This window comes from Pinus tabuliformis, chromosome 4_1 (assembly GCF_031772625.1).
Source record: "Pinus tabuliformis cultivar Carrire ecotype Pingquan chromosome 4_1, CPIR1, whole genome shotgun sequence".
Taxonomy (NCBI): domain Eukaryota; kingdom Viridiplantae; phylum Streptophyta; class Pinopsida; order Pinales; family Pinaceae; genus Pinus; species Pinus tabuliformis.
This window is the reverse complement of record NC_142303.1, coordinates 23,649,437-23,663,455: the sequence shown is the minus strand read 5'-3', so window position 1 is coordinate 23,663,455 and position 14,019 is coordinate 23,649,437.

The following is a 14,019-nucleotide window of genomic DNA, read 5'->3' as shown; positions in this document are numbered from 1 at the left end:
TGTGATTTTTTTGGTCTCTTACTGAGAATAAACATACTAATGAATTTATATTAATTAACCATTAGTAACTAGAATATATATTTATGTTATTGTATTATAATAGATATAATAATAGTTATTACTATTATTTTAGTTAATATTAATCCTTATAATTCATTATATCCCCAATTTAATTTTAATAACACTCAATCAATTTATATTAATGGTTAATTTTTAGTCATTAGAATATTTATGTTATTGTAATATAATAATAATAATAATATAATAGTTATTACTATTACTTTATTTAATTTTAAATCTTTTTTTTCACATAATCGGATGCTATTTATATTCCAAAAGAAGTTTGGGAGACTGAGCTCCTAAAATACAAGGCTTTAAGCCCGAAGGTGAAGCTAGGAGATGTTTAGGAGGACAAAATTCCCCTTTGCTTCTGTCATTTCTGACTTTTGGAAAACAAGAGTAAGTAAAAATTCTAACAAACTGTGACAACAATAAGCAAAATCTGCAATACATCTTAATCTATACTAATATGGCTGATCTGGCATGCTGTTGATTCTTCTGGCTTGTTGTCTGCTTCTGCATTCCTGAGACTTGAAGTACTGGTACTAGGAGCATTCCTTTTCTCCATCATGTACTTTAGGATTTCAATTGATTCCTGTGCATGGCTGCATCTATTGGACAGGTCATTAAACTGTTCCTGGAGTGAGGAGACTCTATGAAGGAAGAGGTTGAGATCAGCTTCATATTTCTCACTAGTTATTCTGGCATGGGAATCGATTTTAGCGTCCAGAAGTCTTTGATGTGCACAGATTTGCTCTAGTTCTGCCTGCAGATTAGCACAATGTAGGCAGTCCTCGTTCCTTGCCATTATGTGAGTGTTGGGCGTGGTCTTGCTATTCTGATAGTGATAAAAGGAACCCGCTGTATATAAGATGCACTGCTTAGCCATTGAAGATGGTAAGGGGGCAGAAAGGGAATAGCCCTTTGGGAACAAGGAAAGGAAGGGGAGCACAGAATTGTCGCTACTGAGGAGAAGGGAGGAGAGAGCGCTGAACAGAGAGCTTTGAGGAATGGAAGAGAAAGCGCAAAGGAGATTAATAGTGGAAGCAAGATGGGGAGACGAAGGAGTCCAACGTCTCAGCTTAGCAGAAACTTGTGAAGAGAGGAGCGGAAGAGTCCAATGGAGAGTCTGAATGCGGGGATGAGAGGGGGTGGTCACATTTATGGATGCAGGGTCTGACAGACAGGAGAGGAGGGGCGGGATCACGAGAGGAAGGGGGAGAGAATCACAGGAGAGAGAGGGACAAGTCAGAACGGAATGGGTGACGGGACTGGAGGGAGGAATGAAGATTGCTTTCAGAGATTTAGCAGGGAAGGTATGATGCTGAAGCCTGACAGTATATTCCTTGAAGGTGCTGCAGTGGTCAGAATCAATTGGGCTGCCATAGTCCATGATGAGGAATTTTGGTCAAGGAAGATAATGTTGGGACTCTACAGCATTGCAGATAAGATTGCCTATAGATCTGCAACAAGCTCTGCTGGCACAAGTGTCAGCTTCTTTGTTGAGAGAGCGGAGCACATGGTAGAATCGAAGTTCAGTAATTTGATGGGCTAATGCTTGACACCTGTTAACCATTTGCTGGAGGAGAATATTAGAAGCTTTTTGATTGCTAACCATGAGACTGATGATGGTGGTTGAGTCTCCAAAAATCATCACTTTGCTAATTCCAAATTTTTGAAGTTGGATTAGCCCTTGATAAAGAGCCAGAGCCTCAACCTTGTTGTTGGATAAGGGTCCGAGTCCCCACTCATAAGTGGCAATAATGCTTCCACTGGGATTGTAAATAACTCCACCTGCTCTTGCTATTCCTGGGTTTGATTTGGAGGCTCCATCGAAGAAGAGATAGTGGGAATTGCTGCCTCAGAGCCAGTTTAATCCTCTATCAAGAGGAGGAGGAGGTGGCTAATATGCTCTATCAAGAGAAACATAAGATGCATCCTCTAGCTCTAGCATCTTATCAGCAGGCCATCGAGGAGGAGGTGTACTACTAAAAGGATCATCGACACCCTGACTATGATCTGATGGGGTAGTACTACCAGAAGCATCATGATAACCACCCTCATCATCATGATCTTTATGCTCATCATCATGATCCGGTGGATCAAAATAGTGCTCAAAATCAAAATTGTGTGATAGAGCTCGAAACCTATACGATTGGATAGATCTTGGCGACCTAGATCCAACATAACTTGTTTCACTCAAATCTAACATCGGATACTCTCGGAATCATGTTCTATTCGTTTTAGGAAACAACTAAAAAAAATGAAATTTGGGTTGCAAGGATGCTTATTTAGAAGTCCGTATGTTGACTAGGCCATGAATTGGCAGGTTGACTGGTCCTCCATTGGCCAATGAATGGTCAACACTTGGCATCAGGAGATTGGTTAAAGCATGGTTAGTTTTCATTAGTTGTTTGTTTGGTGTAGTGGCCCAATGAGGGAGTGCCACATGGGCCAACTAGTAGCTGCCATGTGGCCTCCTCATGGCCGACTAAAATTTTGTTATGAGGCCAAACTACCTTTATGGGGTTCAAAACTGAGACCTCACACAAATTAACCAAGGCCCACACCAATGCGCTGCACTTGTTTCTTGTTAAAAATTTGTTTTAAAAATATATTTAAAGTTTGGTAAGCGCATATATGGAGGGTGGGGCTAGGCTAAGCCCTATCCCCTTACCGCCCCAGTGCCACAGGACCGTGAGTGGAGGGCCAAGGGCTAGGTCTTGGTCCAACCCATGGACATGCCCCAAGCTACAAGGGGCCATCCCCAAGCCCTATGGGGTCTCAATATGACCAAGAGCACATGCGGAGGAGGGGCCAACCCATGGTCATCACATGCACCATAAGACCAGTGGTGCGCATGGAGACAGGAGCTAGATAGAGCCCCCAAACTTTGGCACTTTTTGCGGTCATATGGTCGCCATGCGACCAAGAATTTCGGGACTTGGGGCTTAATGGCGCCCTTAATGGTCTTACAAATTCACCCACCGAGCAGAAATGTAGAACAGGTTTGTGTGTCGTTTCCGTGTTTGGGGCACTCAAGCTAGGTTTAGGACGAATTGGAGGATGGATAGTTGCAGAATTTGGGGAAATGAAGAAACAAGCATAACTTTCTCAATTTTTGGCAAAATTAGGTGTAAAAAGAACCAAAATGGAGGTTTTTTACTGTTATGGAGCCATTGAAGACATGTTTTTAGAATTTTTAGAATTGTAACTTGATGTAAGAACATATTTTTGAGCATAATGGAAGAGGCCCAACATTGGAAGCTAGACCAAGAGATGTAGCCCGGGGGGGTGAACTCCTTTATCATTTTTTGTCTTATGTATACTGTTATAGTCTCGATGTATTTTTTATTTTCTGCAAAACTGAGATAAAAATCATCTTTTATGTGTTTAGTAAATTTATCCTCTACCCAAAACACATATAATTTACACTTGCAAAATTGTTTAAAAAATCTTCAAGTTTAAATTCAGATCACATCATGATCTGATGTATTTTCCACTGCATGTTCTGCATCCCTCATCTTTTCCAGTACCCTACTAACTCTGACGATATGACACATAAGAGACATGATCTCACGTGGACAATCCCAATAGAGATCCATGAACCTAGGATCTACGATGATGTCTCGAGTCCTCGCTTGACAGACTCCTTCCTCAACCAAAACTCTAGATAACCTCGTACGTACATGACCCCTTGAGGATGCACCTCACCCTCTTGGGCCTCGCCCATCTCCTCATCTCCTCCATTTGGTGGGGGAGGAGGCATGTCCCCATCGAATGTGCCAATGTCTACAAAATATATAGTAGACAACAATAATTAAACAATTTCATTAAACACTTTAATAAAACAATTTAAAGAACATTCTAGAATAAATTTTATTTTAATTAATTAAAACAATAAAATGAAACTATATTAGTTTAAATAAAATGCTAATATTACCTCTATAATCTAGAGGCTCAACCGATGTGAAGAGGATGTTGGGAAACTATCTCTAATCAATCCTCGCATATGGGAATGACAACAAGATAACTGTATGGTCAAAATCATTGACCAATAGTGTTAGGTCCCTATAATACTAGTGATTCCCCCATTACTATTGTAATTGTAGCCCTTATTATTATTGTTGTGCCCCTATTGTCCCCATATTGTTATTATTGTGCCCCATAGAAGCCCACTATTGTTAGTGTTGTGCCCTTATATTATTATTGTTATCGGCTTTGATTATATTGTGACCCCTTAGACTCCTATATATAGAAAGGAGGTTTTGTCATTTGTATAATCCAAGAATTGTTCATTTGTGTAATGTAAAGGAAGTTTCCCCCTCTAAGAGGTTAATTTTGAAGACATTAATCTATCTTTTCTTCTATTTTTTGAGCTGGTCACATAACATTTGATATTAGAGCTTTGGATTCTAAGGTTTCACTGCTCCAAATAGGTCATCGTGGCATGTTTGCTATAATAAAAAATTTGCGACATTTCAGAATCTCAAAAAAACCCATTTCAGCGAAAATCTATCTGAACCTCGAGTCTGAATTTCAAATCTTGTATCGCTATATTTTCGGAAAAATGATTCAAGAAAGTTAGGGTTTGTGTGGGATCCTGAATTATATCTCAAACAGGTGACCTGGGGAAAATCATCATAACTTTCTTTTTGAGCATCAGATTTAAATTTCATAAGAAGTTGCAGAAAGACGATGGCCTGTAGTTTTCTTTGTATTGGTTTCAGGTCCTAAAGTCAAAATAGTGACACGTGGAACTTCGTACAAGTTCGCTCTACTGAAGTAGACTATACTCAGGTCATCGTGGGAGATTTGGCATAAATATTCATTAGAGAATCCAACCTTGATTAGACTTGCGAGGTTGGAAATAGGACTCAAAGGGCTACCATAGGATGCAATTTCAGACATTGGAGATCCTGAATTACAGAGATACAATAGATTCAATATCTTGATCGTATAAAGTGAAAAAAGGTGTGTAGTTTTTGTTTTAAATTTTGCATAATTTTGGTTTGAAAAATTAGTTTGAAGGAATTCAAAGGGCATAGTGGATCATTATTATCATTAATTGATGCCCTGAAGAAAGAAAATGGAAACACCTAGTAAGCAACCTGAAAGCTCTAGGATGACTCATGAAGAAGAGGAAGAAATGCAACATGATATATCAAATTTACGAGACCAAGTGCAACAAAATTCACTCTCACAAAAACTGATAGAAGCTAAGATAGATAGTTTAAAGAAAAGCGTGGAAGCTAAGATGGATGGTTTAAATAAAGGCTTGGAAGCTAAGATGGATGGTATAGAAGAAAAACTTAAAGGCAACATGGAATATTTAAAGACAGGCATGGAAGCTAAGATGGATAATATAGAAGAAAAACTTAAAGGCAACATGGAAGATTTGAAAAATTTGCTACAAGAGTGCTTACTAGTGGCGAAAGAGTAGTAAAGGAAACTCATGAGGAGAACAAAAGAAATGTTAATACAGATTTCATAGACTCTAACAGTGGATTGAAGACCCACCATGTTCCAAAGATCGATATGAGGAAGTTTGATGGCAAGGATCCCGTAACATGGATACTACAGATGGAGAAATATTTATATTTGGAACCAAATCAGTTTGTATGGTATTGATGAATTTTCTCTTGTAAAAAATTTGTCACTTGGGAAATTTTTACGGAAGAAATGATAGCCCATAATGAGGATACAAAAAGCAACACTTTTTTTAGCCAATTGATAAATCTCAAACAAAAGGGTTCAATGATGGAGCACATTGAGGACTTCCAAAAATTGAATATAAGGGTAAAAGATATTATGGAGGAGCATAGGATTGATGTGTTCATAGGGAATTTAAAGGATAACATCCAACATGAGGTTCGACTTTGGGAACCTGATTCGTTAGAGAAGGCATTTAGGTTGGCAAGAAAAATGGAAAGCAAAATTATGGCCACAAGGAAGCCTACCACTCACAACTATAAAGATGGAAGTGTTGTTGCCCCTAGCTTTCCACAGCCTACAAGATTGACACCACAATAATTGGAAGAAAAAAGAGCAAAAGGGATTTGTTACAGTTGTGATACAAAATACAGTAAAGATCATAAGTGTGCTGAGAACGAATTATTTTACATAGATTGTGAAGAGGAGGAAGAAAAGGAACAAGAAACATCAAAAGAAGAGGATATACACCAGGAACTAACCCTATCGAAATAAGAAATGAATCCGACTATATCTTGTAATGCATTGGCTAGAATTACCGCTCCTTAAACTATCAAGATAGAATGACATATCAAGAAGAAAAAGGTAATAGTGTTTATTGATTCGGGATGTACCCATAATTTTATTCATTGTAAGGTAGCCAAGGAATTGAATTGCTTCCTATATCCAACACCAAAGTTTCAAGTTATGGTTGCAAGTGGAGGAACCATAAATTTCTCTGGAAAGTGTGACAATATCAAGCTATCCATGGGAGAATACATATTGAATAGCCCAATGCTTTCCATTCCAATGGGTGGTGCTGATGTTGTATTAGGAGCCCAATGGCTACAATCCTTGGGTACAATAACTTTTAATTTTCAAGAACTTTTCATGAAATTTTATTCAGAAGGAAAGGAAGTTGAATTAAGGGGTATCACAGGAAAACTAGGAAATATAATCAACTCTAAGAGAATGACAAATTTTCTAAAGAAATAACAACAAGGCATAATTGCACAATTATGTTCGCTAGAGGTTCCCACATCGAAATCATATATTTTTCTAGATCTCCAAAAATTCTTGGACAATCATTCCAAGGTATTTGAGACTCCCAAAGGCCTCCCACCTATTTTTGATCATGATCATGCTATACATTTGATTCCAGGAAGTGTTGCTCCAAACATCAGGCATTACAAATATCCCTATGCACAAAAGAGTAAAATTGAACGTATGGTTGCAGAAATGCTAGAGGCTGCTATAATTCAACCTAGTCAAAGTTTTTTCTCTGCTCTAGTAGTATTGGTGGACAAGAAGGACAGGTCATGGTGCATGTGTCCAGATTATAGGGAGCTTAGCAAGCTCACTATTAAAGATAAATTTCCCATTCCTGTGATTGATGAATTATTAGATGAATTGCATGGACCAATTTACTTCACCAAGTTGGATCTTTGTTCAGGATATCATCAAATAAGAATGAAGACTAAAGACATTCCAAAAATAGCATTTAGAACTCATGAGGGTCAATATGTATTTTTTGTCATGCCTTTTGGCCTTACCAATGCACCTTCTACATTTCAAGGTTTGATGAATTCCATTTTCAAACCCTTCCATAGAAAATTTGTTTTAGTATTTTTTGATGATATAATAATATATAGCAAGTCTTGGAAGTATCATGTTGAGCATGTTGCTAAGGTGCTCAAACTATTGGAGGAGAAACAATTATATGTAAAAAGCTCCAAATGTTTCTTTGGAGTACAAGAGGTGGAATATCTAAGTAATATTGTATCTCATGAAGGTGTGAAGGTAGACCCTAGCAAAATTAAATCCATTAAGGAATGGAAAATCCCCACATCCATAAAGCATCTGCGAGGATTTCTCGGGTTTATAAGGTATTATCACAATTTTATTAAGAATTATGGGCGAATAGTAGCACCTCTAACAACATTATTGAAGAAAGATGTATTTTCATGGACTCCAGAAGCAAAAAAGGCCTTTGAACATCTTAAAAAGAGGCAATGTGCCAAGCACTAGTCTTAGCTACACCAGAATTCACAAAAACCTTTATTGTGGAATGTGATATGTCATGAAATGGAATTGGTGTTTCTTTAATGCAAGAAGAAATACCCATTGCTTTTGAAAGTCATCCAATCAAAGGAAATTATTTACACAAAGCTATTTATGAGAATGAAATGTTGGAAATACTACATGCACTTAAGAAATGGTGAACCTACCTAATGGGAAGACACTTCAAGGTAAAAATGGATCATGATAGTCTTAAATAATTTTTAGAAAAAATATTATCTTCAGAAAAGTAGCAAAAATGGGTCACAAAGATGTTGGGTTATGATTTTGAAATCATTTACAAAAAAGGGAAGAAAAATTTTGCAGCAGATGCACTCTCAAGAAAGGATGAGGATGTGGAAGCATTGCTTTGCACCATTTCTATTATCCAACTATATTGGATAAAAGAAGCAAGGGATGAATGGAAGAATGACAAAGAAGTGTGGGCATTCATTCAAATGTGACAACAAGATCCCAATACACCTGATACATTTAGCTGGAAAAATGATTCATTATGGTACAAAGATCACTTATACCTATGTAATAATTCCCATATTAAACAAAATATTCTTATGGAATTGCACACCTCTCCCTTAGAAGGGCACTTGGGATTTTTAAAAACTTACCACAGGGTTAAGAAGGAATTTTTTTGGGATGGCCTTAAATTAGATATTCAAAAGTTTGTGGTGGAATGTTTGGTTTTCCAACAAAATAAAGTTAAACAATTAAGACCCCAAGTCTATTACAACCTTTATCCATTCCAAGCCAATGTTGGGAGGAGGTTTCAATGGATTTTATGACACTTACCTGAGTTTGAAGGGAAGAGTGTCATCATGGTGGTAATTGACAAACTTACCAAGTATGCACACTTTTGTGCACTATTGCATCCATTTAAAGCCAATATAGTTTCTATTGCATTTATGGAAACAATTCAAAAGATACATGGAAACCCAAAGATTATTGTAAGCGACAGAGATCCCATTTTCACGGGAAATTTTTGGACAGAATTATTTTCTTGTCTTGGTACACAGTTAGCTCATAGCTCATCTTGTCATCCTCAATCTGATGGGAAAAGTGAGATAGTAAACAAATTTTTGGAAGGATATCTTTGTTGCTTTGTATCTGATAAAAAGACACAATGGGTCAAATGGTTGCCTTTGGCTGAATGGTGGTATAACACTTCCTTCCATACTGCAGCAAAAATGGCCCCATTTATGGCACTTTGTGGATATCATCCACCATCCATCACATCATATTTAAGAGAAAATTCTAAGGTTCAAGCAGTGGAAGATCACATCGAGCATCAACAACAACTTTCTCAACTCTTAAAGAATAACCTCACTTTGGCACAGAATATAATGAAACAACAAGCAGATCAACATCGCAGCGAAAGAAGTTTTGATGTAGGTGACTGGGTGATCTGATATAAGAGATATTAGACAATTATTAAGGTATTACAGGCTCATGTGTATGGATTTGCCTATGTTACTTTGTTCAATGGATCGATAAGATTGCAAAATACATAGACAATGAAGCAGTTAAATAACATAATAGACAAACACACATAAACACATCAAGTTTAATAAGGAGTTCACCCAACACTTCTGGGCTATGTCTCTTGGTCTAGCCTTTAGTGGTGACCTCTGTATTATGTCTTCAGAAGCAGAGTTTTTACAAAAGTGAGCTTAATTTGAGTCTCACACAACAGATACAAAACAACAAGGCTTTACTTGGATCTCCCTCCAAGTCTTTCTGAGTACACAGACTCTCCTCACTGACTGTCTGTCTCTATTTGCTCTCTGTCTTATCATTGCTTGTCTATGTCTTCTATCTTCTATGGCTTTAAAGCCAATCGACGTTGTCTATTCATTTCCCCTTCTCGGGCTCTTTGCCTCTCGGCCTCTGTCCGCTCGAATCCCCCTCTGAGCATTAGCAATCATTGAAACTCCTTCAGGGATGGTGGCCGCCTGTTCTGTAACGAAATGGACCATCGATGCCTTTGAAATCCAAAAAATGGTCGTTCTCTATTTACACAGAGAAATACACGTAAAACTGTGAAAATCTGCCAATCTGTCGTTTATCGAATTTGAAATACTATAAATTCTGCCTTATAACTCCTATCGGGTTTGCCTTTATATCATTTATTTCATCTCCACCATTGATCTAAAAGATCTTGATCCAATGGTTGAGGTTCATTTTGGGTAGTTCATGCATACAGGAGTTAACCGCTCGAAAAGCGTGGTTTCCTCTCTCCAATGCCTAGCCACGTGGCAGCCAGTGTACGGGCTCGGGCGGAGCCCGGTCAAAACCACTTACCACCTATGGCCAGCTCGAAATCCTGCTTGTTTCAGATCTCAAAACATATACACCTGCATGTATAAACCCTTTCAGGTCTGGTTTATCACTTTATTCACATTTCTTTCATTTTTCATTCATTTAACGAACAAGTGATTTACATTGAAAAAGCCCTTTTACTGGACTTGAAATATTATGGCAATCATAGTTATTATCGGCCCTGCTCCTTTGCATAGCTCCGATGTGATATTGCGATATCGCAATCGCATATCGTCAATCCTTTGGGTCGTGGTTAAGTCCATATATATATATATATATATATATATTAGCGATGCGATAGCGCTCGTTCATCTGTGCACATAGATCAACGACTCTTGTTTGATCACGCTCCCCATATAGCTGCCTTCGATAGCCTCCAATAGCCTTTTCCGATTGCGATATGCCGATCAGATCTGCACCGTTGATCGGCCAGGTACGACGGCTCTCATGCAAAGTAATTTTAAGCCCCTAAGCTCTGTTTTTCAATGTTTTTCAGGCTCAATAGTGTTATTCACCTTTTTTAAAGGTTTTCCCCTTGCAATAGTTTTTAACTATATGAAGACTTAGAGGGTTTTAGGATCCATTTGGATCACGCCTTCCCACTGAAAGAAAGTTTTTGGACCACCAAAATTTGGCTTTTAAGCATTAATCAAGTGAGGATATAGCTTCCTCACTTGTCCAATCTCTATCCATCTTGCACTGCTTGGTTTTGAACCCTTAAGTCTGATTCTTAGGTACTCAACATCCCCTCTGCACGTAGTTCTCACCTTCCTATCCAGAATTGTATCTTCCTACAACTCATTAAGATATTCAGGCAAAGGATCATCAATAGAAGGCAACTGACTTTGCTCTTCGGGATCTTCAACCAATGAAGGTTCAAACAGTCTCAAGTTCTCTGCATTAACTACTGAATAGATGTGCATGTAAGCTGGCAAATCAAGGTGAAAAGCATTCTCACTAATTTTCTCAAGTATCTTGAAAGGCCCATACCTTATTGGCTTCAGCTTCTTACCTTCACCTTGCATTCTGTCTTTGCTGATGTATAGCCATACTTGAGCACCAACTTGGAAGCTATGCTCAATTCGATGCTTTTCATGCCTTGCTTTGTACTTTCCCTGGCTCTTTTCCAGCTGTTCCTGCACTTCCTGGTGAATTTCTTGGATCTGTTCAATGAACTTGGTTGCTTTGTCCACATCACTATGTCCATCAACTACTATGTCTTTACTAAAGACAAAATCCAAGGGAGACCTTGGTATAAAACCAAAACAAGTCTCAAAAGGAGATCTTTGTGTAGAAGAGTGTTTAGCATGGTTGTAAGCATGTTGCACATAACACAAATGTTTATCCCAAAGCTTGGGATGCTTGCTGCAATAACCCCTGAGCAACTGGATCACTGTCCTGTTGACCACCTCTGCTGGCCATCTATTTGTGGATGAAAGGTTGTGCTCTTCTTCAGTCTGGTGTCTATCAATTCCCACAGACTTAACCAAAACTTCCCAACAAATTGGGAATCTCGATCAGATACAATTGAATTGGGTAACCCAAAATGAACCCATACCTACTGAAAGAACTTCGCTGATTGTTCAGCTATAATCTGCTTGTTGCAAGGTATTAAAATACACATTTTGCTGAACCTGTCCACAATAACATATAAATAGTCATGACCTTTTCTAGATTTTGAAAATCTCCCAACAAATTCCATGGAAACACTTTCCCAAGGATGAGAAGGAACTGCAAGTGGAGTGTACAAGCCTAGTTTTCTATTGCTGGGCTTGCTTTTAGCACACATGATACACCCCTTAATATATCTAGAAACTATTTCATGCATTCTTGGCCAATAACAGAACCTTTGCAACTATGCAACTGTTTTACTTACACCAAAATGACCTGATATAAGAGAAGTATGTGCTTCTCGGATTATGTTAACTATTTCAGTTTGTGGAATGCATAAGTTTCCTAAATGATACAAGAGTTGGTCCTTAACATAATAATACAATTCTTCTACTTGTTTGCCATGACTTAAAGTTGCATATACATCGTTAAAAACTATATATTGAGCATATTGTTCAATGTAACTTTCATGCATCTGAGTTATGCTTAAGTATAGTAGATGCATTTATGATTGGTCTGGACAACATATCTACAACTTTATTGTGTATGCCCTTCTTATATCTGATAACTAGATGAAACTACTGTAGAAAACCCATCCACCTACAGTGTCTTGATTGTTGCAATTTAGTTTGTGAGTGCAAATACTGAAGTGGTTGATGGTCTGTACAGATGATTGTTTCTTTTCCCATTAAGTAATGTTTCCACTTTTTCACACTCTATACTAATTCATACAATTCTTTATCATATGTGGGATAATTAACTACTGCAGAATTAAATGTCTCAGAATGATAACATATGGGTTTACCATGTTGCATCAACACTGCTCCCATGGCATAGTCACTGGCATCTGTTTCAATCTCAAATGATCTTTGAAATTCTAGCAATGCTAGTACTGGCGCTGTACTAATTTTTTCTTTCAAGGTTTCGAAGGCTTTCTGCTATTTGTCTCCCCACTGAAACACCTTGTTCAATCATGTCAAAGCATGTAAGGGAGCTGCAATCAAGTAAAAGTTAGAAATAAACTTTCTCCAATATTGTGCTCCTCGTAGGAAACTCCTAACTTCTGTAGCAAATTTGGGTTTAGGCCAAATCACAATGACTTTGACCTTAGAGGGATCTATCTTCAATTCACCACCCCTACAATATGACCCAAATAATTTAAAGATGTTTTTCCAAATTCACATTTTGACAATTTCACATAGAGATTTTCTCTTTTCAAAACATCTAAAGTTTGCTTTACATGCTTCAAATGTTCTTCCCATGTTTTACTGAAAACAAGAATGTCATCTAAATATACAATTACAATATCATTAAAAGGTCAGAGTACATCATTCATAACTCTCATGAAAGTGGCAGGAGCATTAGTTAAGCCAAAAGGCATAACTAGCCATTCATACAACCCTTGCTTTGTTTTGAAAGTAGTCTTCCATGCATCTTGTTCTGCTACTTGTTAGGACTTCATATTGTCCCTTTTTTCTCACATATTTTGTTATCTTCCATCCTATTTCAAACCATAATTAAAGCCCATGTTATTACTTTAATCTATTTTCCAAGGTATATAACATGTCTTCTCATTACTATATGTTTGATTTATTTTACATGTAATTTTGCATTTCCTTCATAGTTAATTGTTGATCAAATAGTTGCTGAAATAGATTTGTCATTTTGGATTACGTTGCTGAAATAGTTAAGAACAATGCGCAAATCACATTGCTGAAACAACCCGTGATTTGCATTTTTAGATTTAGCAGCAACAGAAAGGGATCATCGAAGGAGCTATTACATGGGCCATAATAACTGTATTCCAAAGTCAGGCATTGTCACAACCATTGTAACAGTATTTTGTTAATGGAAGAATCAGTTATCCTATTTTAGCATTTTAGGTCAAAATAGGATTTACAATGTAATTAATTGTAATTGATGTCTCCTCTTTAAAAAGAGGAGACATCAACATTAGAAGGATATAGAGAGATTACGGGAAGGTCTAGCTGGGAGCAAGGAAACTTGAATCTTTTTTGTAATATAATACTTTGATAGATGAATAAAATACTGTTCTGAGCATTTTCTCTTAAGTTCTATTGTCTGGGGAATCTTGTGAGAAGGACAGGGCCCACCTTCATCACAAGATTCACCCCTTAATTATTGTAGTATGTTAAGTATTGTTTTTACGTTCATGCCTTGTTAATTACTGTTTGCTAAATTTACTTATGCGTTATTGGAAATTTGTATTACTACTGAAACTATGTTTCTGCTTGGTCATTGCAT